Genomic DNA, 23,485 nt, shown 5'->3' on the forward strand with positions numbered 1-23,485 from the left:
CAGTGAGAACTGCCCTAACTGAATGAAGACACCTAACTACAATGCAGTTGACTGGAGCCCATGGTGGTAGCAGCCAAGTGGTGGCACTCAATCAACAAAGACAAGGTGGGTGTGGTTACCATTACACACAGTACAGTCAAAGCAGTAATCAGAATAGTCTGCTCGCATGGATTTATGGCATTGGCTACTTAGTCATAGTGTCCCTGGGAGTGAAAGAACTGGGAAATGTACATCTCCTGGTACCTAGTGTCTTAGACATCTAGTGCTCCTGTAACAGAAATACCACAAACGGATGACTTTAACAAAGAAAATTATTCCCTCACAGTCCAGGAGGCTCTATAAGTCCAAATTCAGGGTGCCAATTCCAGGGGAAGGCTTTTTTTTCTCCGTCACTCCTAGGGGAAGGTCTTTGTCACCAATCTTCCCCTGGACAAGAAGGTTCTCAGCACAGGGATCCTAGGTCCAAAGGATGCACTGCTCCTGACACTTCTTTCTTGGTGGTACTGAGGTCCCCCTGTCTCTCTGCTCTTTTCTCTTTTATATCTCAAAAGAGATTGACTTAAAACACAACTTAATCTTGTAGATTAAGCCCTGCCTCCTTAACATAACTGCTTCAAATCCTCGCTCATTAACATCATAGAGGTAGGATTTACAATACATTGGAAAATCACACCAGCTGACAAAATGCTGGATAATCGCACAATACTGGGAAGCATAGCCTAGTCAAGCTGATATACACATTTTGGGAAGACAGAATTTAATCCGTAACACCTAGTATGCAGCTATCGACCTGTTAATGCCTTTTTCTCCATACCTGTTTCGAAGTATCACCCGAAACAGTGTGCCTTCTCTCTGACCTAAGTATATAAAAAAAAAAAAAAAAAAATTTTTTTTTTTTTTTTAATAGAGAGGAATCTCTGTTACATTTTCTCCATCTTACCGTTATTTGGCCTCATAGGCAGACCCAGTCACTTTATTGCACAGCAGAATGAAGAGATTAAAGCCCCTACATTCTTGCCAGTGGACCAGGAAGGTAGCTGCTCAGACATCAGAGAGCCTCAGAGAGACAGAGAACAGGCGGCTCAAGAGAGGGATACCATAAAGTTGTTTTTCATACCCCCCCCCACCTCCCATAGTTGCATATGCTTTGCTCTGACCCTAAGAAGTAGATCAATCCTTTGAGAACTGCATTATGGGTTAGAACACCAACAAGGTCCCAGACTGAGCGACACTCCCATAGATTACATCCAAATATCACCGCAACGTCTTCAAAATCTGAACCGACATCTGAGCCACAGCATACAGAAGGTGGGAAAGAACCTGCAACCTGAACATAACTGGGTCAAGTGATTCCTAAAACAAACAACATCAACATTTTCTGTAAGTCTTGGAATCATAGACAAAAACTTTAAAAAGCTACTTTAACCACGCTCAAAGAAGTAACAGGCACACCTTAGAAAAATAGAAAAATACATAGAAACCATTCACAAATGAAAATTTAAAGACAGGAAAAATAGAAAAATAGAGATAAATAATTCACTTGATCAGCTCTACAGCGGAATGCTGTTGACAGACAAAAGGATCAATGAGATGAAAACAGTTCAACTGAAAATATCCAATCTGAAAAAAAAATGAACAGAGCCTCAAAAAAATCCAGAAATATCTAACATTTATTTATTGGAATTCCATAAGGTGTACAGAAAATATGTGGTGTAGAAAAAAGTATCTGAAGAAATACTGGCTCAACACTTTCCCAATTTGTTGAAAGACATAAACTTACAGATTCAAGAATCTATGCAAACTCCAACAAGTTAAACTCACATAATTTTACGCCCAAATGCCTCACGGTCAATTGTGGAATAACAAGGACCAAGAAAGTATCTTCAAAGAAGCTAGAGAGAAAACAACTCATTTCACACAGGAACAACAATTGGAATGACTCCATATTCATCATCAGAAGCCATGGAGGCCAAAAGGCTGTGAAAACAACATTTTTTCAACACCGAAAGAAAAGAAACATTAACCCAGTGTTCTATAGGCTGTTATTTCCTTCATGAGTAAAGGAAAAATATTGACATTCTCAGGTGAAGGACGCTTAAGAGAATTCATCGCCACCAGACTTGTTCTAAATGAAACACTAAGGAAGTTCTTCAGGTGGTAGACTTGGAATTTCAGGAATTATGGAAAGCAACAAAGTCGAAAGTACCTTCTGAAGTTCGCCCTTCAGCCAAAGATTAGACAGGTCTATAAAACATACAGTAACACACGTGAAGAAAGTGTTTCTTAGTTCAATCGTGTGTATGAGACCAAAAGTGCAAAACCTGCCCAAAAGCACAGAAAAGAGGGCAGGATGGAACAGGAATCATGGCAGATGGAAACGGGGAACTAGAGCATAGAAGAGAATACTGACACATCATGAATATTGCCACCAATGTCACAAAACAATTGTGTATAAATGGCTGAACAAGAAAGTAATTTGCTCTGTAAAGTTTCAAATAAAACACAATAAAAAATTTTTAAAAAGTGGTAGGTATCTGCGTAAACATATTATGCCAACCCTGCTGTCACTGCACAACATGGCGCAGGACTCCCCTCTTTGGATAGACTTTCTAGCCTATTGGAAACACTTTGGATTATACTCTTGGTGGCAAATTAGTATTAGAGAATGGGATTAATTTTGAAAATATGAGATGTCTGTACTCATGTCTGGTGAATAAACTGGATAATAACATTTTCAGAGCGAAATGAGATGTTCTAACAGAAAAATAGGCCTGAATTCCCACCTGGGCCATGAGCCTAATCTGAAGGCCTTTCCCAGAGAGGCATTTCAGGCACTTCTAGAGCACCAGGAGCACTGGGGTATGCATGTATCAACCTCCCCCAGGGCCTTCTCTGAGGGGTAGGTACCTGCTTTAGTACTAAGCTTCATAAATAGTCATTCTGCATAAGGTCTTCAGGTTCAAGTCTGTAATCCAGCTGGGATTTCTGTGTGTGTTGCATCTCTGCATCAAAAGAACATACTTCTAGAAGCAGAATGCCAGGAGAGAGGCTGTTGGGCAGTTGGGGGTGGAGGGTGCTGCGCAGACAGGGGTGCCCGAGGGAGGCACAATATAGTCATTCTGCAGGAGGTCTAGTCATTCTGCATAAGAATTAGAATGCTTCTGTCAATGCATAATAGTTTACATGCAGGACATAAACAAAGTGACTGAAGGACAAAGTCAAATAGTAAACCAAGCCACTCCCTCTCAGTCCTTACCTGAGAGGGTCTTCATGAGGACTTCCTGGGATGGAGAAGGACACAGTAAACGCTGATTTATTTTACCTCTTCCTTCCTCAAGAAACAGGAACTGGTGTTAAGATGTCAGGTGTCAAGCCCCAAACTCCTCTTCTGGTCTGTATTTAAGCTGTATAATAAAACTGGGAATCAGGCAATCAGCCATGAGCAGACAGACCCAGGAGTATTCCCAGTGCCCCACATCTTTGAGCTCCAGTGAGATCCTGTTCTTAGTTACTACATTAGCAGAGGAGCTGAAAGACTGAAATTCCGTGTTTTAAGGCAACTTGGGCTTCAAACAGTCACTTATTGCTAAAGTCGTATTTCTCTGTGTTAATTTATGATCCTTAACTCAAATCCGGACATTGAAGCTCATTTTGATAACTCCTCATTAGTCTGCCTAGACAAGAGTCTCACAGTCAGTGATGACAATGGAGGAAACAAAGTCCCTAGCCCAGAGGAGGGACTGTTCCCCATATTTGGGGCAATGCCCCTGGGAAGCATCGGCGAGGTGCACTTTGGCCTCTGTGGCTTTGCCTTCTGCTCCTGGAATTGCACCCTGGGGCCCCAGAGTCCCTGGGTGACCACAACTCCCCCCTTCTGGGTCATCGTACGGACACACATTGCGATATGCTTCCTGCCCTCCTTTCCAGCATAAGCGCTGCGATCACAAGTGGCAGAACCAGTTCTCAGGTCCAGACCCTAGACCTTGCCCTCCTTGGCCTTAGGCTTCCCCTAGTCCTGGTGGAACCTGCAAGCACCCGGCTGGGCGGGCTTGGGCCTGTCTCAAAAGGCTCATGGCGCACGCGGGTTCCGCCTCCTTGGAGTCTGCAGGCTTGCGGTGGGCAGCCCGGCATCTCCTGCCTCCCTCGGGCGCCCTCTCTGGGCAGCAGCTCCCCTCCCCCTCCCCCGCCAACCACCCAACAGTCGCACTGCCTGCTTTCTGCTTCTAGAAGCGCGTTCTTTTGATGCACACATGCAGCACAAACAGAAGCCCAGCTGGATTACAGACTTGAACCTGAAACGCACAACTTTAAAACTACTAGATTGGGGGAGGGGGTGTATTGGCAGTGAAAAAAGGAAAAAAAAATAAGAAAAAGAACAATTACAAAAAAAGTATTAGAAGACTGTATCCTCACTCAAGAAGGCTGCGGATACACAACTGCGTAGATAGCATACTGTTGTCTCTTTCTTTGCAAATAAGTCTTAAATGAGGGAATTTGGTACCGGGAAGAGTTGCAGAGCCTGACTTTGGGGAAATCTGGGATTGATGAATTGGCTTGCATGAGGCTACAAGCCCTGATAATCAATATTTAAAGATGAGATTTGAGCAATCTAGAGCATGCATCAGAATTTTTTCTAAGTAAATTAGCACCAGAAGATGCCTTTAACCACTAAATACAGTGGGTCAGTAGTTCAAGATCTCCCTACAAAGAAAACGGCAGACCTAGATCGTTTCCAGTCAGGTTCCAGCAAACATGCAAGAAACAGTCATTTTAATCTTGTACATAGTCAACAGAGATTAGAAAACCATGAGATACTCCCCTAACTTGATCCTTAAGGCTAGTTTAAAATTGATAACAAATTAGAGAAGGATGGTAGAAGAAGAGTTAGAGGACAAGCACCCTCAGTAACTGAGATGCAAAACCCTACGTAAGATGCCAGCAAAGGAAATCCAGCAAAGTATAAACCACGTAACATGCCATGATCAAGGCGGTTTATTGTAGGCATACAAATTTGAGTGAACATTAAAGATTTAGTAATTTCATTCACCACATGCATAGGTGAAAGAAGAGAAGACACATGCTCACCTCAAGAGATGGGGGCAAAGCAGGCTGATAAAATGCAATCACACGGAGAGATAAGGACTAGAAGCAAACATGGAACAGAAAAGGAGTTCCCGAACGTGGAAAACTACAACTAGCATGATAGTTCATGGTGACGTGTGGGACATCCTCTTTAAAATTAATAAACAATAAAATAAGGGTGCTTCTATCATTACTTTTATTAAACATTTAACACTGGAAGTGTAAGCTAGTACAAAAAGAGAAAAAGTATAAATGCTATTCATAGATTATAAGACTGTCTCCATTGAAAACTGTAGAAAATACTGGAATTAATAATAATCATAAATATAAAATAAATTGAAATTTCAATGCATCACCATCGAGCTGACTCTGTCATAACTCTTAGGTGAAAGCAAAGGACACTGATAGGAAAAGAGCAGGTTCAGGTGGGCTAGACTAAGGAGGGAAGAAAATTATTCTGCACTGGGCTGAACTTATAAGCACGGTTATGTGTGTTAGTTACCTAGTTCCTCCAAAACAAAAAATATCACAACTGGATGGCTTTAAAGAACAGAAATTTATTTTCTCACAGTTTAGCAGGTGACTAGTCGTTCGAATTCAGGGCATGGCTGTAGTGGGAGGTCCTTCCTTGTCTACCTCAGCTTCTAGTAGATGCCAGCAATCATTTGTGTTCCTGGCCTTCTAGAAGCATCTGTCTTCTTTGTCTGTCTTCCTTTTCACCCGTTTGTGTCTGGGTGTGTTCTGCTCCTTTTATAACTAAGAAGAGTTACGCTTAGGACCCACCCTACATTGGTATGACCTCATTCACATAATAAAAGCAGGCCCCCTCTTTCCTAACAAGGTCAGATTTACAGGTACAGGGGTTAGGATTTCCACATACACTTTGGAGGGACACAATTCAATCCCTAACAGTCGACTTACCAGATATTCTGGATTGAGAGTACTCGCATGAACAGCTGAGAGTGGTTCCAATTCTTTGCTACATTCGTTGGCTGAAACTTGTCTCAATGGTCACCCATAGGAATGTTGGAGCAATTTATTGTGTAGGACCTAGCCAACCACTCCTAATCACGTCCATTGTGTGGAAAAACACACACTCCCATCACTGAAGCCTTGAGAAATTCATCGATAAGAATGGAATGGTGGTTGGAACCAAGAATTGTTTCATAGCCTAGATAACATGGTGTGGGTGTTAGATATTCACATGGAGATCTCCGGTAATAAAACTTCACCCCACATGGGGATGTCAAGGATAATACCAACGGCTAATGTTCATTGAGTACCTACACTGGTGCCAGGCACTCCTGTGCTTTTTCTTTCATGTTTGCTTTTCGTGATGGCCATATGAGGAATGTATCATTATAATGCATAAAGAGGTCAATACAGAGAGTTACGCTGACATTTGAATATATGAGTCTGGACCCAGGAGGAGTTTGAATGGATGGAGGTATAAACCTCACGTCCTTAGCTACAAATAGACAGCAGTAAACTCCCTGAGGCATCCTAGAGGGAGGGTGTCAGTAGAGAGAGGAGCAGGCACCAAGCCCAAGGGTACTCGGGTATCTAGAAGCCTGCCAGGTGAACAGCAGCCAGCAAGCCTCTCTGAAGTCCAGTGTGGTTCCTGGAGGGTTGTCTGTCCTTGCTCTCAGCTGCATTTCCCCAGTGCTCCTCCCACCTGCACTGGGTTGTCCCCTTCATGACGACAGGGACAGTGTGTACCTTTCACCACTGTATCTGCATAACATAGACTATTTCTGGCCCATGGAATATACTGACTGAATGAAAAATAAACAAACGATAAGTACGTAAAATCCTTCGTAGTTGATACCTTGGAATACATTAAGGGACTTCATGAGTAAGAGGGAGAAAAACTGATCAGGGCTGCTTCTGAGACTATCTCTTAGGTGTAAAGAGTGTTAAACAATAATTAAACAAAGAGATTTAATGGCAGAGATGTATGTTAAAAAGATGTAAGTATAGGTTGAAGATTACTAGAAACACGCACATTTATTATTGCAACTATAGTTAAATCGTTAAAAAACATATACTACATCCACACAGAATATGATAAAGTAATTTAATGCCCTCATTAAAAAAAAAAAAAAAAAACTTATCATGAGAAAAGACTAATGAAGAATGAAAGTATCAGGATATAATATCTGTGTTAATACACATAACTGTGTGTGCTAATACACACATAAAACCAGTTGTCATTGAGTCATTTCTGATTCATGATGACACCAGTGTGCCAGAGTAGAACTGTACTCCATAGGGGTTTCAGTGGCTGAGTTTTCAGAAGTAGGCTGCCAGACCTCTCTTTCATAGCAATTCTGGGTGGACCTGAACTCCAACTTTCTGTCAGCAGCTCAAGATATTAACCATTTGCATCAACCAGAGACTCTAATACACATACATGCCAAGGTAAGTAAGATAATAGACATATCGGAACGTTAATAATTTATTCTATGCATTACGTATGTTTTCTTGTTATTTATTGCATACATATGCATTGCTTCCAAGTTTTTGAGAAATAGAATGTACTTCTGGAAAAATTCATGAGAGATTTTTAAGTAATGAAATAATCAACAGAAACAGAATGAGTAAATCTATGGCAAGGCAGCCCATGAACCCAAGATTACAGTAACACTGGTATGAAAAGCAGAATTGTGGAGTCCTGAAGCTCAGTGGTCCCATGCATCCATCAGGAAAGAGGGAAGAGCAAATAAACAAGGAGAAAATACAGTGAGCCAGAGGAGTGGGAGCCCTCTGTTGTGGGCACAGTTTTCTCATGAAACTTTAGATGGACACAATGGGTGGGATTATCCACTTCCATCATACAAACATTTTTATTACCCTTGATTTTAACGGAATTATGTTATAAAAACAAATGATACAATAAAGTATAATAAAAGAATAAATCTCATCAGTGGACTACTATCATTTTCCCCAGCCACTGAGGAGGGCAGGAGACACACAAGGGAAAGAAGATGGAGCAGTGTGAAGAATCATGCTATGTGGGGAGGAGAGTGTTTCTGAGACAGGCCTTAGCTGCTACCACCTAGGGAAGTAGGCAGCCGTGCACAACCAACTGGAAGAAATGGCACATTATTTCTGAGACCTACTCCAGCTCATAAGAAATTATGGATAACATGGGGAAGAATGAGATGTCCAGGACACTTAATTGTTCTCATGAGAAATCTGTACATAGAAAAAGAGGCAGTCATCTAAACAGAACAAGGAATACAGCATGGTTTAAAGTCAAGAAAGGTGTGCATCACTGTTGTATCCTTTCACCATACCTGTTCAACCTGTATGCTGAGCAAATAATCCGAGAAGCTGGACTGTCTGAAGAAGAATAAGGCGTCAGGATTGGAGGAAGACTCATTAATAACCTGAGATATGCAGATGATACAATCTTGCTTGCTGAAAGTGAAGAGGCCTTAAAGCATTTACTGCTGAAGATCAAAGACTACAGACTAACAGCCTAACAACTGGACCAATAAGCAACATCATGATAACGGAGAAAATGTTGACATCATTAAGGGCTTCATTTTACTTGGATCCACAATAAACACCCACTGAAGCAACAGTCAAGAAATCAAACGACACATTGCATTGGACAAATCTGCTGCCAGAGACCTCTTTAAAGTGTTCAAACGCACAGATGTCACCTTGAAAACTAATGTGCCCCTGACTCAAGCCATGGTGTTTTCAGTCGCCTCATACGCACACGAAAGGTGGGCAATGAATAAGGAAGACCAAAGAAAAATTGAAGGCACTGAATTACGGTGTTTGCAAAGAATATTGAATATACCACGGACTGCCAAAAGAATGAACAAATCTGTCTTGAAAGAAGTACAGCCAGAATATTCCTTAGAAGCAAGAATGGCGAGGCTTCATCTCACATATTTTGGACACGTTGTCAGGAGAGATCAGTCCCTGGAGAAGAAAGTCATACTTGGTAACAAGCGGCCACAACAATCGGCTCAAACATAACGACGACTGTGAAGGCGACAATAGGTAGTTTAACATACATTTTGACCCATACGAATTAAAATTTAAACAATTATTTCATGCCTTTTTGTAGCGGTTTTAGAATATACAATTAAAATAAATGTAAATAATTAATAGAAAAAATCTCTGAAAATATAATTTTTTTAAGTCACTGCTCCATACCCCAAATCTAAATGGCTTGATATAAAGCACTGGTCTTTGTGATTCACAAAAAGCAGGTACCAATTCCTGAACAAGAACTGAAGTGACAGGAGAAACTCCCCATGCTGTTAGAGCCCTAAGTATGGGCCTAATCCAATAATCTGTCCTCAGTAATTCCTTTTCATTTCATCTCTGTGAAAGGGGAGGGAGAAGGTAAGAGAGGGTTACATGTGCCTATTCTGTTCTTTAGCATCTAGTTCACTGCCAGGAACAAGTATTCGTAAGAGTCTACAAAACATTAAAGCACAAATAAGGAGGAAAACTTCCTAGTATATATATGTATTAGGTGGCACAAAGAGTTAAGTGCTCAGCTACTAACTGAAAGGTTGGCAGTTTAAATCCACTCCGTTGCCTTGGAAGAAAGGCCTGGCAATCTAACTCCAAATGGTCACAGCTATTGAAAACCGCATGGAGGGCAGTCCTACTCTGAAAACTCACGGGGTCGTCAGGAGTGAAAATCTACTCAACGGCAACTGGATTGGTAATCTATATATGGCATAAATGTTGGGAAAATTAGTTTCTGAACATATACACGGCATACAGAATACACTGCACATTAGTATTATGTGCCAAAACCCACTGTCATCAAGTCGATTCTAACTCATAGTGACCCCAAAGGACAGAGTAAAACTGCCCCATAGGGTTTCCAAGGCTGTAAGTCTTCACTAAAGCAGACTGCCACATCTGTCTCCTGCAGAGAGGCTGGTGGGTTCGAAACATTGACCTTTCAGTTAGCAGCCAAGTTCTTTAACCACAGAGCCACTAGGGCTCACTGCTGTCATGTACAGTGATTACATAAGCAAATTCTGAAACAAACTGCCTGGGTTTAAATCCTAACTCAATTTATCAGCTGGGTGATCTGGGCACGTTACTTTACCTCTCACTGCCTCAGTTTCCCATTTCTAAAACGGGTCTTATTCAAAACGTTGTCACGCAGGTTAAATAAAACACACAAGGCACTTACAAAAAGGCCTTACACACAGAATGAACACAATGAATGTTAGCTTTCATAATTATTAAGGGAATACAAACAGCTTAGTTGAAGAAACTTCCATTGAGAAATAGTTGCGTTCCAAAATTCATCTGTAAAGTCATTTACATCAACTGTTAAAGTTGTATGTTTAGATTCAAGTGACTACTGAGGTATGTTATGATCTTGAACAGAGTTCTAGGGACTATACAGGCAGACTCTGCATGCCCTTCTCCTGCACATCCTTTCCATCTCCCTTGGAGCCCAGACATCATGTTATCAATTAAACCCCTCCCACACTGGTGGTGTACTGTTTAAGAGCTACGGCTGCTAACCAAAAGGTCATCAGTTCAAATCCACCAGGCGCCCTTGGAAAGTCTATGGCACAGTTCTGCTCTGCCCTATTGGGCCGCTATGAGTTGGAATAGACTCAGTGGCAATGGGTTTTTAATGGGTATGAGTCAACTCTTCAGTGCTTAAAGACATACCAAAAGCAACCACGAACACAAAAGTATAGTAAAACTTTCTTATTTCAGAATAGCAAAACCTTTTTCTAACACAGTGGTGAATTAGGGTGGACTGTGTATCAAGAGGAGGCCTGGTGGCATAGTGGTTAAGAGCTCAGCTGCTAACCAAAAGGTCAGCAGTTCGAATCCACCAACTAGTCCTTGGAAACTCTATGGGGTAGTTCTACTCTATGCTATAGGGTCTCTATGAGTTCAAATCAACTAGGATCTCTACGGGTTGGAATCAACTTGATGGTGACAAGTTTGGTTTGGTTTGGATTGAATTATGACCCTAAAAAACGTGTGTTTCAACTTGGTTAGGCCATGATTCCCACTATTGTGTAGTTGTCCTTCATTTTGTGATTGTAATTTTACTCTAAGAGGATTAGGGTGGGATTGTAACACCACCCTCACTCAGGTCACCTTTCCCTGGGGTGTGGCCTGCACCACCTTTTATCTCTCCAGAGATAAAACAAAAGGGAAGCAAGCTGAGAGATGGGGGCCTCAGACTATCAAGAAAGCAGCACCAGGAGCAGAGCACGTCCTCTGGACCCAGGGTCCCTGCACCTGAGAAGCTCCTTGACCATGGGAAGGCTAAGGACAAGGACCTTCTTCCAGAGCCGAAAGAGAGAGAAAGCTTTCCCCTTGAGCGAATGCCTTGAATTTGGACTATTAGCCTACTTTAATGTGAGGTATTAAATTTCTCTTGGCTAAAGCCATCCACTCATGGTATTTCTGTTATGGCAGCACTAGATGATGAAGACAGTGGGTTAAGGTGGAAGGGGTGGATGAAGAACAAAAAAACAAAAATGGACAAGAGAAATATAAGAATTCAGAGAACTGTGAAAATTTAATTCCTGAATATACTTTCTTTCTCCTCCCTTTAACTGTAAGGACTTTTCTCATATACAGCATATATAAGTAAATCCTGGCAATATTTAAAACACTTAGATTTTTGTAAAACTCATTCTCTGAAAACTCATGGTGGCCCCATTAACTTGTGGCTTAAAAACAACTCAGAACTAAAAAGAAGCATAAATAAATAAATAAAGGCACTGCTGTCATTTGCGGGTGATGTTCTTTTCCTGCTATCCACAATCCACACACTCGGGAGTTAATTTTCCAGGGTCAGTATTCATAGACCATCCTCTTTCTCTTACCACCACCCCACCACCCTTAATTATTTAGAAAAGGCAGGGCCAGTCAGTGCTCCAAACATCAAGTTTTCTCTCCAAAATGCCAACTCGCACTTGGGGAGCAGGCTACATTCTCAGCTATCAGCACTTCCACTAGCCCCTGCACATAAGGAACATGTCTCCACTGAACTGTTCATTGTAATTTAAAAAAAAAAAAGTAAAAAACTGTTTGTTAAAACCAAAAAAAAAAAAAAAAAAACAGGCATTTCCCTATTACCCACCCACCCCACTCTCCCACACCCAGTGCTCCCCTCACCACACACACACTCAAATATTTCCTACCAAGGGTGTGTCCCAAGCACGGGGTCTGGCTCCGCTCTTCTTTTACACCCCTTGGAGACCTCTGGAGAAACCATACCTTTGGTTGGCAATTCCCTGAACCCTGCCTATTCAAGCTGGCACTTATTCAAAAAGGCAGGTGAGTCTTCAAGTCAGGTTTTTAAAAGGAGTTTAAGAGGTGCCAGGTGATATGCCTACTCACCCTCAAGTTTCTCAAAGGTAATAATTTCTTGAGATGTTTACAATGTCTCAACTATGGGTTAATTAAATCCCTTAGGATGGTGGGCATAGGAAAATCCTCCATCTCAATGCCCCCCATTTTGAAAAAAAAGAGGGGGAATCTCCAAAATTACGAATTTGAATGTCTACATACTTGATTGAACTAAGGAGTAAGTTCCTCACGTGTGTTATTCTTGGTTTGAGCTTGGTGGTGCAGTGGTTAAGAGCTCAGCTGCTAACCAAAAGGTCGGCTGTTTGAATCCATCAGCCGCTCCCTAGAAACCCTATGGGATAGTTCTACTCAGTCCTATAGGGTTGCTAAGAGTCAGAATTCACTGGATGGCAATTGGTTTGTTCGTTTTTCAATCTTTGGCTGAAAGGTGGACTTTGTTATCAATTTATTAAATCAACTGGTAATTTGCTGGATATTTCTCATACACGAACTTATGATGTCTTCAAATCCAGCCAATCAGGTTTAGGAAGAGAGAAACTTCTCTACCTTAGCCTCCCTGCCACTCCCACACCTTTTTCATTGATTTCCATGCCCTGTTTAAGTAACATCATTCATCACTTCTCACTGTCTAGGTTATCTGAGCCAATTCATGGCAGTCAATTCCACCTGAGCCCTAGGATACCCTCATTTACATACTCTGCCCTGTTGTTCCTTCACCAATGGCTGACTTCGCATCTCCCCTTGAATGTCTACTAGGCATCTCAAACTTAATGTGGTTCAAATAAAATTCTTGCTCCAAGTGTCTTATCTACCTCCCAGTCTTCCTTATCTCAGCAAATGTTCTCACTATCCTCTGGTTGTTCAGGACAAAAACCTAGAAATCATCCTTGATTTCTCTCCTTTATTCAAATCTTGCATCCAGTCCATTGACACATATTCTGGACTCTTGGCTCTACCTTAACATAAATCCTGACTCTATCCACTTCTCACTACCTCCACCTTACAGCCACCATCATCTCTTGGTTAAAACTGGACTCCGTGCCACCAATCTTCCCTCTTACAGTCTACATAACAGCATCATCTCAGTGGCTTCTCATGGCAATTAGGAAAAATTCCCAAACTCTTCCCATGGTCCTTCACGATGCGGGGCTTGCCCACCACACAAACCTCATTTCCTAACAGTCTTCCCTCGGTTCACTCCACACTAGCCATGACTTATTTCCTGAGCTTCCTCAAACATGCCAAAACACTTGGTTATTTAAGGGCCTCAGAAAAAACTCTTTCCTTTATCGGCAATATCCTCCCTCCAGAACTTCATACAGCTATTCTCTCCTTTGATATAGGTCAGTTATCTCCTCAAATATCCTGCTCCCATAAGCCTTTACTAATTATTAATCTAAAACAGCTCACCCCACTCATTCCCTCACATGCAACTCTGTCTTATTTTCAAAATATTTAGCTCTCCTTGACGTTTTTTGTTAATTATTACCTGTAAATGTATTTTTTTGTGGTTGAGAATATATGCAGCAAAAAGTACACCAACTCAACGGTTTCTACCTGTACAATTTAATGACATCGGTTACATTCAAGTTGTGCAACCATTCTTACCCTCCTTTTCTGAGTAGTTCCTCTGTCATTAGCATAAACCCACTGCTTCTTAAGGTTCCTATCTAATCTTTTCAGTAGCTGTTGTCAATCTGATGCCATATAGACAGTCCTTAAAAGAGCATATGCTCAAGGTAGACCATTTTTATTAGTTAAGTAGCTAATGTTCTGGAGCCCTCGTGGCACAGTGGTTAAGTGATACGGTAGCCAAGCAAAAGAAGAGCAGTTTGAATCCACCACCTGCACCTTGGAAACTCTATGGGACAGTGCTATTCTGTCCTACAGGGTCTCTGAGTCAGAATCAACTCAACAGCAACAGTATGGTGTTTTCTTTTTTATACTTCAGTTTTAAGATGATTCAAGGGAATGCTTTTGGTGTAATGTTTAAAGATTATCTCACGGCAATAGTTTCAGGAGTTCATTCACCCTCAATGGCTCCAAAAAGTCTAGGGTTCATGAGAATTTTAAATTCTGTTCTGCATTTTCCCCCTTTTGATCAGGGCTTTTCTATGGACTCTTTGATCAAAATGTTCAGCGACAATAGCCGGGAACCTTCTGGTTCTTCTGGTCTCATGGCATGCTAGATGTTCTTTTAAAAAACATGAGTGGATGCTGAAGGTTATCAAATACTTATTTTATTACACCTATTAATATAACCACATTTATTTTTCCTGTACATATGGCAAATTATACTGATTCATTTTTGAATGTTAAACTAACCTTGAATTCTTGGGATAGACCCAACTTGGTCATAGTATATCCTTCTTTAGAGTATTGCTGGATTTGTTTTGCCTATTTATTTTCATATTTTGCATCTATGTTCATCAGTGACATTGGCCTGTAATTTTCCCATCTTCTGCTGCTCTTGTCAGGTTTTGGTATCAATATTCATTCTACAAGCCTTATAAAATGAGTTTGGGTATATATTTCATTTTATATTGAAGAATTTGTGAAGTATTTCTTGAATATTTGGCAGAATTTGCAGGAAAAGCCATCTGACATGAAGTTTTCTTTTTGAGAATAGTTTGAACTCTAATTCAATTCTATTAACAGTTGTGGAATTACTTTTGCTTCCTGTTTCTTCTTGAATCGTTGTTATTAACTTACATGGTATGATACGTTTGCCTACTTTACCTAAATTTGCAAATTTATTGGCTAATATGGTTCATAACATTCTCACATTATCTTTAAGTTCTGCAAGATCTGTAGTCATTTTCTTTCTAATTCCTGATATTCGGTATTTATACCTTCATTCTTTTTCACTTGATCAATCTTGCCTAAAGTTTGTCAATTTTACCAGCATTTTCTAAGAATCAACTTTAGTCTTCGTTGATCGTCTGTTGCATGTATTCAATCATTAATAGAAACAAAAATTCCTATGAATGTTTGTTTCTGGTTTTTTCCCAACATTTTGAATGGATGTTTAACTCACTTATTTTTCAAGATTTGTTCTTTCCAATTATATTTTTAAGGCTGTAAGTTTCCTATATTATATTGTCTGTACTGCACCAATTTTTATATGCACTATGTTCATAATTGTTCACTTCAAAACATATTCTAATTTTCATTATGATGTCTTTTTTAACGCATAGTATTTTAAAATATCCAAGCACATGGAGATTTTGTATTTTCTTTTTCTAAGATGGTTTTTTTTAAAATTATGGTGTACTTACATTTTTTACATAGTATCCTCTATATTATTGCAGACTCTTGAAATTTGTTGAGACTTGCTTTATAACACAGTATACAGTCAATTTTTATAAACACTATGTTATGTGCATGAGATGAATGTATATTCTTTAGTGGTTAGATAATGCACACACATACACATATATAAATTTGGTATTTTTATAGATGTTAAATCTTCTGTATCCTTGATAATTTATGGACTTCTATGTTTCTGAGGGGTGTGTTAAAAATCTATTATGATGCATGATGTCAAAAGGAGCCCCAGTAGTGCAGTGGTTGAGCACTCAGCTCTTAAACCTTTTGATTTGATCCACCAACTACTCCACAGGAGAAAGATATGACAGTTTCCTTCCATAAAGATTACAGCCTTAGAAACCCTTTGGAGAAGTTCTACTCCATCCTATAGTCACTATGAGTCAGAATTGACTCAACAGCACACAAGAAAAAATGTACGATGTGATGGAAACTCAGGAGAACAAAGCTCAAAGAATTGGTCCTACCTCCAGGGTCAAAGGATGAAGGACAGAGAAAACAGCAGAGACATCCAAAAGCTTGGAAAAAAGGAGGCTGAGAGGACAATGGTTAGTGGTTTAAGGGCTTTGAAGGGCTACCACATATACTGAGGAATCTGGAGTACAATGTTCTTGCCTAAGGATGAAGACATGCTCATAAAGATCCTGACAAAGCTTTAGGCTTGCACCTCTGGCTGATCTTTGGGCTCCATGGGGGCCGGAAGTGAAGGCTAAGGCAGAGTTTTAGGCCCTCTTGCTTAGCATTGAAAGAACACGCCCGTTCAGAGCCAATCTGCAAAGACTGGGATAATGTTCCTTTTTCTTTTTGGCTACAAGCATTTAAAGAAAGCACTGTAAAGTCATGAACTGACTGCTGAGATAACAGAACAGAACCTCAGTGTCCACACATGAGAAGACATACAATCTTTGCAGAAATAGTTTGGAAACATCACTAAGCAAATGGATGACTGGCCCTCAACAATTAAAAAAAAAAAAAAGCAAACCCTAATGACTGGAGGGAATCTGATTTCCAGAGTTACATTATAATATTTAAGATATCCAGTTTGCAACACACTATTTTAAGTCCTAAAAAGAAAAAGAAAATGATGGTTCATTTGTTAAGAAGAAAGAAAGAAGAGAAATGAACAGAAAGCATCCCTAAGGAAACACAGATATTGGAATTACTAGACAAAGATTTTAAACCAATTGTCTTAAATTTCCTCAAAGACCTAAAGAAACCCTAGACAAAAAAAAAAGGAAACCAAGAGAAGAATGTATGAACAAGTAGAAAATATTAATAAAGAAATATTATACAAAAGAACCAAATAGAAATTATAGAGCTGAAAAGTTGAATAGCTGAAATAAAATTTTCATTAGAGGAGCTCAACAGCAGATTTGAGCAAGAAAGCAGGAAAATGTAAACTTGAAAAAGCACAACTGAAATTGTTCTAACTGAGGAGCATAAAGGAAAAAGAATGAAGAAAATGAACAGAGCCTAAGGGACCTGCGGGAGAACATCAAGCATACCAATATACTCATTAAGGGAGTCCCAGAAAGGAAAGAAAGATGAAAGGACAGGAAGAATATTTGAAAACGTAATGACTGGAAGTTTCCCAAATGTCATCTAGACATCCAAGAAGCTCAATAAACTCAAAGGACAGTAAATACATAGATATCCACAGACAGACATAATCAAAATGTCAAAAGACGACAGAAACTTGAAAGCAGCAACAGATAAGTGACCCCTAATGTACAAGAGAGTCTCAACAAGTTTAACTGTTGATTTTTCATCAGAAACCATTGAGACAAGAAAATAGCAGGATGATGTATTTAAGATACTGGAAAAAAAAATACAGAAACAAAACTATGAACCAAGATGGCAATATCTAGCAAAACTATCTTTCAAAAATGAAGGCGAAATTAAGACATGCCCAGATACACAAAACCTGAGGGAGTGTGTTAGCAGCAGAACTGCCTTATGAGAAATGCTACAGGGAATCATTCTGGCTGGCATGGAAGGACACTAGACAGTAACTGGAAGCCATAAAAAGAAACAAAGACTCCGTAAAGGTAACTACTTAGATAAAACAAAGTCAGTAATATTTTTATATCACGCCTCTCTTTTTTTCATATATGATTTAAAGCACAAATGCATAAAAATACTTACACGTCTCTCTTAATGGACACACAATGTATAAAGATGCAATTTTTGTACCAGCAACGTAAGTAGGGGAGGTAACTGAGCTGAATAAAAGCAGAATTTTCTATACTGTTGAAGCTAAATTTGTATTAATTAAAAGAAGATTGTTATAAATATAAGATATTAATTCTAATCCTCATGGTCACCACTAAGAAGTTAAAAAATATAAGGAAAGGAAATAAGGAGAGGATCAAAATTGTACACTTGAAAAAAATCAGTCAAACACAAAAGTGGACAGTAGTGAAGAAAATGAGAAACAAAATACATATATGACCTACTACAAAGTAGAATATATAAGTCCTTCCTTATCATTAATCGCTTTAAATATAAATAGATTAAATTCACAATTGGGATCATTAAATTCACAATTGGGAACTTTGTTGGACCATGATTCTCAGTGCTTTGGCAGTTATGATGTAGTTTAGCAGTCGTATAACGATGCAATCACTTCCATGATGAGATGTGATATAATGCGATTACCTCCATGATGGGATCTGCTGTGAGTAGCCAATCAGATGTAAGGGAGTTTCCTCAGGGGTGTGGACTGCATCCAATATAGGTGGACTTTCTGGCAAGGCTCTTGAGCTTTTGCTCACTCTGAATCCTGCAGCTGGCTCCTCTTCATCTGATCTCAAGTTTTTGGGACTTGAACTCTCAGCTTACCTTCCAATTTTGGGATTCATCAGCCTCCGCAGTCTGTGAGCCACGACCTGCCAGCTTACCTGCCGATCTTGAGATTTGTCAGCCTTTGCAGCCTGTGAGCCACAGACCTGTTGTATGACCTGCAGATCTTGAGTTCTGCAGTCCCTGCATGTATGAGTCAGGAGAAGCCACCAGCCTGACCCATGGACTTGAGACCTACCAGCGTCTACAGCCTCGTGAGCCATTTCCTTGATATAAATCTATTTATATATAAATACATATATATATGTATCTCACTGGTTTTGCTTCTCTAAAGAACCCAGCCTAAGATACCAATTAAAAGACAAACATTGGCAGAATGAATAAAAAAATCATTCAATTGCTATCAAGCTGATCTGACTCATGGTGACCCCTCCCCTCATGTGTGTCATAGTAGTAGTGACACATAAGTGTGTCAGTTCAATGGCTAATTTTTCAAAAGTAGATCACCAAGCCTTTCTTCCAAAGTGCCTCTGGGTGGACTCAAACCTCCAACATTTTGGTTAGCAGCTGAATGCATTAACTGTTTGCACCTCCCAAGGGGTCTATGTTTATTTCTGTATTACTTGTCTTTATACGATATACATACATACACACATACACACACATACATACACACACACATAGACATCCATGAGTGGTTCATACAGACGCTTTGGACTTCAACTAGCAGGGCTCTAGTAATTATTCATAGAAAAGTAATGATACCAATTACAAATGCGTATTTGTCCATTTCCCCTTTCAGATTTATTAGTTTTTGTATTTTGGAGCCCTGTTGTTAAATATGTACACATTTAGGATTGTTGTATCTTTTTGGAGAAGTAAACCTTTATTACGTTATGTCCCTACCTATTCCCAATAATACTCCTTTTTCTGAAGTATAATTTGTCTGATATTAATATAGTACTGCAGTAGAACTGGATAATTTTCAACCATTTCAAGAGGTAGCATAAGATCAAGAACTGATGGTATAAAAGGAAGAAATCGAAGCTGCATTGAAGGCATTGGTGAAAAAACTATCCTCTCTCCACCATCTTCACTAACTCTGACACCAACTGTCCCTCACACAGCACTCCCTACTTCTCTGCTGGGTTCAGTAATTCATTGCAATGGCCACACAGAGCTCACAGTCCATATTCATGATTATGGGGTTTATTAGGGATGTAACAGTTATAACTCAGGCTCAAAGACACTCAGAATACAGTTCTTCTATCAGGACAACCTCTTCCCTCCTGTGGTAGTAGGCGTGCCTCTGCTGGCCTTGGGCCTCTCTCCAAAGGCACTCAGCTTTCCTTCTCCATGGGCCATCATCTCCTATAGCTGGGTCCCTGTTGCTCGGTCTCTCCTGCCATGGCATCTTACCGTCTTCAGGGTTACAGCTTCCTCTCTCTATCTCAGTCTCCTGCTTCTAGGAGCTTCTCAGTGCAGGGATCTCAGGTCCATAATATATGCTCAGCTCCTGGCTGTTCTTCCTTGATGGGAGTTGAATCCTCCTCTTTGCTCTGGAACTGGTTCTCTTTGAAGGGAAAACTAAACAATCCCCTTGGTGAGCCACAATTACCCTATCACACAGTCCTGCCCAAGTACCAGGGTGGATGTTATAAGACCATGGCTAGAAAGGCCACACAAAGTAAACAATCACATCACAGTACCTTGGACTCATTTTTCAAGTGAAGTATCAAAAATCCCATACGAACAGATTGGTAAAGAACATAATCAATAGCAAGAACATTTTCATAATTATGTTTTCTGTATTTGGAAGAAATCTATAGCACTATTCTTATTTTGCCCATTCACAGGGATCACAGAGATTAGTGGTAGATGTTGCAGTACCAGAAAACTCTCTGGTGAAACAGTCTGTGAGCAGTCTTACAAACATGGATATTCCACCAGAGTCAAAAGAATGACGTTATATCAATCATCAAAGAGAACATTTCAAGATCTAGCCTGAAGTACAATGTTGTCACTGATAGGCTAATATCCATACACTTACAAGGAAGACCAGTTTATATGACTCTTCAGATTTATGCACCAACCACCAATGCCAAAGACAAAGAAATTGAAGATTTTAAACAACTTCTGTAGCCTGAGATTGATCAAACATGCAATCAAGATGCATTGATATTTACTGGTCATTAGAATGTTAAAGTTGGAAACAAAGAAGGAAAAGTAGTTGGAAAATACAGCATTGCTGATAGAAATGATGCCAGAAATCTCATGAAGGAATTTTGCAAGACCAGTGACTCATCCACTGCAAATATTTTTTTTCACCAACATAAACGGCAGCTATACACGTGGACTTTACCAGATGGAATACACAGGAATCAAACTGACTACATCTGTGGAAAGAGAAGATGGGAAAACTCATACCATCAGTCAGAACAAGGGCAGGGATCGATTGTGAAACAGACTGTCAATTGCTCATATGGGAGTTCAAGTTGAAACTGAAGAAAAGTAGAATAAGTCAAAAAGGGCCAAAGTACAACCCTGAGTACATCTCACCTGTATTTAGAGACCACCTCGAGAATACATTTTATGTGTTAAACACTAATGACTGAAGACCAGGTGAGTTGTGGAATGACATCAAGGACATCACACATGAAGAAAGCAAGAGGTCCTTTAAAAGACAGGAAAGAAAGAAAAGACCATAATGGATGTCGGAAGAGACTCTGAACCTTGCTCTTGAATGTCGGGTAGCTAAAGTGAAAGGAAGAAATGATGAAGTAATAGAGCTGAACAGAAGATTTCAAAGGGTGGCTTGAGAAGAAAAAGTATTATAATGACGTGTGAAGATCTGGAGATGGATAACCAAAAGGGAAGAACACACTCAGCATTTCTCAAGCTGAAAGAACTGAAGAAAAAATTCAACCCTTGAGTTGCCATTAATATTAAATGACGCAGGAAGCATCAAAAGAAGATGAAAGTAATACCCACAATCACTAAGCCAAAAAAAATTCGTCGACCTTCAACCATTTCAGGAAGTAGCATATGATCAGAAACCGATGGTACTGAAGGAAGAAGTCCGTGCTGCACTGAAGGAATTGGTTAGAAAAAAAAGCCTCCGAGAATTGATGGAATACCAACTGAGATGTTTCACCAAATGGATGCAGCACTGGAATCGCTCACTTGTCTAATCCCAAGAAATTTGGAATACAGCTACCTGGCCTACGAACTGGAAAGGATCCATATTTATGCCAATTCCTAAGAAAGGTGATCCAACCAAACGTGGAAATTATCAAACAATATCATTAATATCACATGCAAGTAATATTCTGCTAAAAATCATGCAAAAGCAGCTGCAGCAGTACACTGACAGGGAACTGCCAGAAATTTAAGCAGGATTCAGAAGAGGACATGGAAGGAGGGATATCACAGCTGATGTCATATCGATTCTGGCTGAAAGCAGAGAATACCAGAAAGATGTTTAAACCTGTGTTTTATTGACTATGCAAAGGCATTTGACTGCTTGGGTCATAACAAATTATGGATAACATTGCGAAGAGTGGGAATTCCAGAACACTTAATTGTGCTGATGAGGAACCTGATCAAGAGGTAGACGTTCAAACAGAAAAAGGTGATACTGCGTGGTTTAAAGTCAGGAAAGGTGTGTGTCAGGGTTGTATTCTTTTACAATACTTATTTAATCTGCAAATAATCTGAGAAGCTGGACTATACAAAGAACACGACATCAGGATTGGAGGAAGACTCATTAACAACCTCCATTTTGCAGATGACACAACCCTCCTTGCTAAAAGATAAGAGGACTTGATGCACTTACTGATGAAGATCAAAGACCACGGCCTTCAGTATAGATCGCACCTCAACATAAAGAAAACAAAAATCCTCACAACTGGACCAATGAGCAACATCATGATCAAAGAAGAAAAGATTGAAGTTGTCAAGGATTTCATTTTATTTGGATCCACAATCAACACCCATGGAAACAGCAGTTAAGAAATCAAAAGATGCACTGCCATCAGGCAAATCGGCGCAAAAGACCTCCGTAGTGTTGAAAAGCAAAGACATCACCTTGAAAACTAAGATGCAACTGATCCAAGCCACAGTGTTTTCAGTGGCCTCGTATGTGTGGGAAAGCAGGCTGATGAATAAGGAAGACCGTAGAAGAATTGATGCCTTTTAATTGTGTTGGTGAAGAATTCTGAATATACCATGAACTGCCAAAAGAACGAAAAAATCTATCCTGAAAGAAGTATAACCAGAATGTACCCTAGCCTAGAAGCAAAGATGGCTAGACTACATCCTACATACTTTGGACCTGTTTTCAGGAGGAATTAGTCCATGGAGAAGGATATCATGTACTATTTCTTTGGACTATCTAAAACGTCAAGAACAAAATCTCATGGTCCAAATTAACGTCTTTACTTACTATTTTTCAAATGTAGCCCTGGTGGAACAGTGGTTAAGAGCCTGGCTGAAACTAAAAGGTCTCAACCAGCCTCTCCTTAGAAACCCTACTGTGCAGTTCTATTCTGTCCAATAGGGTCACTGTTACTTAAAATTTCATCCACAGCAATGAGTTATTTAATTTTCAAATATAAATTTTTTTGTGTTAATGTCTAAATTCTAAAGTAAATTTTCTTTTATAAACTTCCAGTTTTATAAATTTATTTTCTATTATTCAAATTTATTGTTATGGCAGAATCAAATTTAAAAAGTGACATAATTTTCAATCCAGGCAAAATGAAACGGCAATAACTAAGTGCAGTGCAAAAATGGAAGCCTGCAAAAGATAAAAAGAAAATGATTTGTGAATCCCTGAAGACTATTCCAAAATTCGTTTTGAGAATGTAATAAATCAGAAGAGACTTCTGCCATTAAAGGTACGTGCTTAATGGGTGGGAATCATCCTACTAGTACC

General features: G+C 39.8%; 1 long non-coding RNA gene across 1 annotated transcript in view; it reads right to left on the reverse strand.

Moving 5' to 3' along the window:
• Positions 1-3,210: 3,210 nt before the first annotated feature.
• Positions 3,211-23,485, reverse strand: part of LOC135229211 (uncharacterized) — a 119,646-nt gene continuing 99,371 nt past the window's right edge. The window contains exon 3 of the long non-coding RNA XR_010319994.1: positions 3,211-3,404. This is a non-coding gene — a long non-coding RNA (uncharacterized LOC135229211). The remainder of the gene's footprint in view (positions 3,405-23,485) is intronic.

Source organism: Loxodonta africana, unplaced genomic scaffold (assembly GCF_030014295.1).
Source record: "Loxodonta africana isolate mLoxAfr1 unplaced genomic scaffold, mLoxAfr1.hap2 scaffold_159, whole genome shotgun sequence".
Classification (NCBI taxonomy): Eukaryota; Metazoa; Chordata; class Mammalia; order Proboscidea; family Elephantidae; genus Loxodonta; species Loxodonta africana.